This window comes from Pleurodeles waltl, chromosome 8, assembly GCF_031143425.1.
Source record: "Pleurodeles waltl isolate 20211129_DDA chromosome 8, aPleWal1.hap1.20221129, whole genome shotgun sequence".
Lineage (NCBI taxonomy): Eukaryota > Metazoa > Chordata > Amphibia > Caudata > Salamandridae > Pleurodeles > Pleurodeles waltl.
The window spans coordinates 1,299,460,024-1,299,465,169 of record NC_090447.1 but is presented as its reverse complement, the minus strand read 5'-3'; the positions used below and the strand labels follow the sequence as shown (position 1 = coordinate 1,299,465,169).

The 5,146-nt window shown below is 44.5% G+C and overlaps 1 long non-coding RNA gene across 1 annotated transcript; it reads right to left on the bottom strand.

Annotated features, from left to right (window-relative positions):
- Window positions 1-1,404: 1,404 nt before the first annotated feature.
- On the bottom strand, window positions 1,405-4,249 carry LOC138249218 (uncharacterized). Its single transcript, XR_011194791.1, has 3 exons — window positions 4,205-4,249; window positions 1,782-2,493; window positions 1,405-1,560 (listed from the first exon to the last, which is right to left on the bottom strand). It is a non-coding gene; the product is annotated as an uncharacterized lncRNA (long non-coding RNA).
- Window positions 4,250-5,146: the final 897 nt, after the last annotated feature.

Below are 5,146 nucleotides of genomic sequence, written 5' to 3'. Positions count from 1 at the left end.
AAACATGATGCTAGAATAGCGTAGTGAAATATTGTAGAGTTTTGGGCCTGCCTGCAGTGGACTGACTCCCTTGCATACATTATACCGGGACAGTGGCGGCTCCTCCACTTGGGCAGAGGAGCGTCGCCCCCGCCAGCAGCAGCAGCTGCAAAACCTTTTAAAGAAAACGATAATAAACCGTGTTTATTATTGTTTTCTTTAAAAGGGGCAGGGCCACGGGGGCCACGGGGGTGACTCAGCACTCCCCCCCCCTTCACAGCGCTTGTGTGTTTGCCCGGCCGTCTCGGGCCGGCCAAACACACATACGCTGTAGGCTCTCTCCAGCCCAGCAACACAGTTGCTGGGCTGGAGAGAGCCTGCACAGGCTCTCAGCCTGCCTGGGAACGCCCTGACTGGGCGCTCCCAGCCAATCCTGACACCGTGAGGATTGGCGCAGCGCAGGCTGGGAGCGTGTGCCTGCAGAGGAAGAGGAGCGTTGAGGGACAGAGGGGCGGTGGAAGAGGTAAGTGTTTTTTCAAATTAAATTTAATGTTTAAACCCACCCGCCACCCATCCTCCCGTGCCTCCTCGCCCCACCCCGCCCCTTCCGCGGCCCTCGAGCCACTACTGTACCTGGCGTAGGGATAATCCCTGGTGTAGGGATAATGTGGTGCAAGACTTTACGACCAGTAGCTCCCCCCCAGCGCCTTGAGACCCTAACGGGTGATTAGTGCGCTCTATAAATCTTTGATTGATTGATTGATTGATAAACTGGTGCAATGGTGACATTGTACCGGTTTGTAAACACGGCGCGGGTGGGGGACTTTTTGCACCGCTGTAGCATTAAAAAAAAAGACGCGTGCAAGGGGCTTCTAAATGAGCCCCATAGTTTAAGTTCTGCCCTGTTCCTTGGGTTAAGGGTGCCCCAGAGTCTGTGACTTTTGACGCCAAAGAATCAGCCTCCATGTTTTTTAACTATCTTGGTATACCTACTTTTAGCTCTTGGTTGCAAGTGCTAATGAGATCATTACTTGGCCATGGAATATCACTGGTGGTTCTACCGCACCATTCGCTTTACATTATGTTTTTGGTGATATAGGTAGATAAAGTAGTCCCGGGTAGGATCCTATAAAAAAGATCATTAACTTTTCAGAGTGAATATTTAAATTGTGAGACAGCAGGAAATACTTTTTAAAATATATTTGTGAAGGTGATACATAGTTCTGAACATTCTATTATCAAGTGGTAAGAGCAAAAAAATGAGATTCAGCATGTATCCAGCTGCCTCATCGCTCAAGCAGAAACGAATAATGAAGCAACAAAGCAGCATTTCTTCATACTCATTTTGAATGGTATATCCAACTTGATCCATAAGTTGTTCAAAAGTAGAATCTGAATCATTAATTAAATCATCATTGAGCTGAGCATGCAGTTCACCTTTTAAGCTGGTACAAAGCTTATCCCAAACACTGTCCATTGGATCTTCATCTGTGTCTTCTACTGGTGGGGTATAATCTGGTAACACTGTAGTGTTGTCTGAATGTAATGTACACTGCTCCGCAGAAGGTGATGTGTGCAGAACTATAACAAAAGAAAAAACATTATTATACATTTAGTAAGTGAAATACATTTAAATTGCAAATATAACATGGGTCAACAACCAATAACATTTGTGAAGACAGAAACCGAAGGTGGGTTAATGAGGACTTCTATTTTTACAGGTGACAACCCTTCAACAATATATTTTCATGTATCAAATTAATGCAAGCAGTAAAAAATGAGTTTGTAGTTTCATACTGCACCTTTGAGGAGAATGTCATCTGCTCTGCTTGAGGTCTGCAAGGATCCTTCTTTTACTCTCTTTGGTACTGTATACTGTATAATGTTGCCATCTCCTTCTTCGATGAAATGCTCTGACTGCAATCATGCAGATAAGTGACAATTAATACTATTCTGCACTTGGTAATGTGTAGCACAGGACATTTTACGGCTTCCAAAAGTTCCACTTATAGAGCAATTCTTGTACTTCCAGCGTGAATTATTTTGTGTCTTGTGTGCATTCATCTCATTTGCAGGGATTTAGGATGAGACTTGAGAATAAACAAATAATGTCCTGGTACAATAACGTTCTTGAGGATGAGTGTGGTTGTATTGACTTTGCTTCATACAAATGAGAGAAGTTGGTCTTGTGGCTTACGAGGTTAACGTGCCCTCAAAACCTGACAATTAAACCCTGTTTGCATGTTACAATTACTGCAACATTTCATTGTTTAAGGCTGATAAAATGGGTGCCTGTAAGTTTGGTGAGTTTCTGAGGTTACTGGCCTTTGTGAGTAAATCAGTTTTGTAGACTGAAGTGTACTTTGAACAGAGTTGGTGTAATGTTTCATAATGTGAGCTTACCTCTGTTAACCATTTTTTGTATGGTCCCCGTTTCTTTCCTTTTCCAAGTTGTCCTCCTTTATTCACTGGCATCATTTTGACTGCTTCCAATGGCCTTGAAAAATGATTAGCCTATTCAACATATGTACAAAATGTATTACAAAACAACCTGGCTTTGTAAGGGAGTAACCTGCGTTCTTGGTCCCGGGCTCGGTAGCCTTCCAGGGAAACCTACCAAACCCAAACATTTCTGAAAACTAGACACCTGGGGGAGTCCAGGAAGGTGTGACTTGCATAGATCATCCAACCTTCTCTTCCCTATAATCCCCTGCAAACCTCCAAGTTAGCTTAAAAATAAAACACATTTTCCTCACATTTGTGTGTGGGATCACTGAGTCAGCACACATTTTCTACCACCCAGCATTGTGAACTGACCTTGCCTCTAGGCCACTTCCTTTTCGATTTATGTCCATGGAAATAAAATCATGTCTCAAACACCTTTAATCAGTTTTTATGTAGTACACGTTCGTGGCTGGCAGCGATTTACGAACAACATTTCACTAAGATCTGTTTTTTAAGTGCAGGGAAATAAACAAATCAGCTAGATCCACAGGATGCTGACGCGGGACACAACCCCTGTTCTCAATAAAGAAAGCAGATCTTACTGCTAGGCAAATCAGTGTATAGGAAGTGTTACATAAGACAGAGGACTACATGGTGTAGGAGTCACATCATCCATACTGGTATGCAGTACAGTTTGAGTGTCTGATTTGGGGAAATGCAAACTCAAAATATAACAAGCCTTTGCAATGTAATAGGTCTTGCATATTTCAAACAAGTTAATTGTCCTCCTTTAATAACAGTGCCCACAAGCAAAAACAAATTAAAACATGAGTGGAAACTGAGAAAAGACGACGCAACAAAATAAAAGAAAGTTTGTTTTAAAAAATAAGACTTTGCAGTTTTGTTTGTCCTGCTGGGCACATTTTTGGCAGTCACAAGCTTTCTGTTTGCGGGGCACTAGAAGTTAAAAAGAACAAATAGTACCTCGATCACGTTGGGAGCAGCTGATGGGCACTAATTAAAATGAATTAATGAGCGCTTGATAAATACTCCAAATAGAGGACTGGAAATGATGCCAGGCATGCCTTGACGAATTACCAGGATGCACAGAAGAGTGCCACGCAAACCATCAAATGGTGAGCGACAAGTGGGCTCCAACACCTTTACTTAACACAACATAGTCTCACAAGTAAGATGCATGCGCTAGCGCATGCACTCACAGGTTTGACACTAAAAAGTACCAGCATGGTTGCGTTTACTTATAGGAATTGATTTGTACCCAAATTAACATTTTATGCAGCATTTAAGGGCTGTGAAAAAAGAACATAAAGCTCTCACCTATATCTTGCAGTTTCCACTCTTTTATAACAGTTTCTAGCTCACTGTTCTATTTTAGTATATTAACTTATAAACTGCATGTAATAATAAAAGCAGTAGCTCACTGACCTACATTCTATGCACTTTGTGACCTGCATGGTACACATTCTTTGCAGCAGGCATGTTAATCTGCATATATGATGAGTTAAAACTTGCACTAGACAAAACTCGGGCTCTCTCCAGCCCCATTAATCACCTGTTTTTCATCTTGACAATTTAATTGTTGACTGAAAACTAAGCTCGGTGCGCATCCCTGCTTTTTACTGGTAAATTAGTACAACACCATTGCAGCGCTAGTCAGAGGTAATATATGCGAGGTACAGTTTTGTAACTGCCCCGTCACAGACACAATTAGAAAAAGTTATTTTTAAATCCCCAAATATTCCACATTGCATGCACTCACCTCTAGCAGATACCTGAATTAAACTTCAGGTGGACCGAAAGGTTCTACGCACATCCGGTAGCGCCGGAAGTGACGTCATTGTACTGCTGAACCAACAGAGTACCGCGAGGATGCAATCAGATGTGTATAAAAAAGGCACAATGGCGATGCTTCAGTCTGGTGGGTGATTCCATTCATTCGTGTCGTGGTGGTGGAGAGAGAGTGAGGAGTCGGAGAGAAGCACTGCTCTTCTCTGGTGCTGGGCCTGCGTCTCCCTGGCTTGACCGGGGCCAGGCTGCGTGCTGGAGTGGAAGGCAGGCATTCTTTCACTTTAATTCTTCCTGATTTCATTCCCAGCTGCTCTTCTTCAGTGCTGGGCCTGCGTCACCCTGGCTTGACCGTGGCCAGGCTGCGTACTGGAGAGGAAGGCAGGCTGGCAGGCTGAATACATGAGAAAACCACAAGGACTTTCCCCAGACCCACCTAGGTGCTTGACCGGGACCAGGCTGCGCGCTGCAGTGGTTAAGGGGTGAGAGCACCACCAACGATGGAAGCTGATGCCCTGGCTCACCCTAGCAACACTGAAGACATGGAATGGCATACAAAGGTAAAGAGAGGACGCGACTCATGCCAGAGCTCACCGGAAAAAGCCACAAAGCTTGCTCGCGCACCTGCCGGAAGCTCCGCAATCCCAACTGCAAACCGCTTCCAGGTTCTGCAGAATGCCCAGGACAGTGACTCCCACCCCCAGGACCATGAGTCTACTGAACCGGAGAACTCTTCAGGTCCCACAAAGCGACTGCGGATCCCTCCCATCATCCTGAAAAACTTAGCCACCCACAAGGTCCTTGTTGAGTTACTGGAGGAACACTGCACCTCCACGTTTACAATCAAGCCCCGGCAAGACCACGCCAAGATCATACTCACCACACCAGATGACTACAGGAGTGTGACCGGCATGCT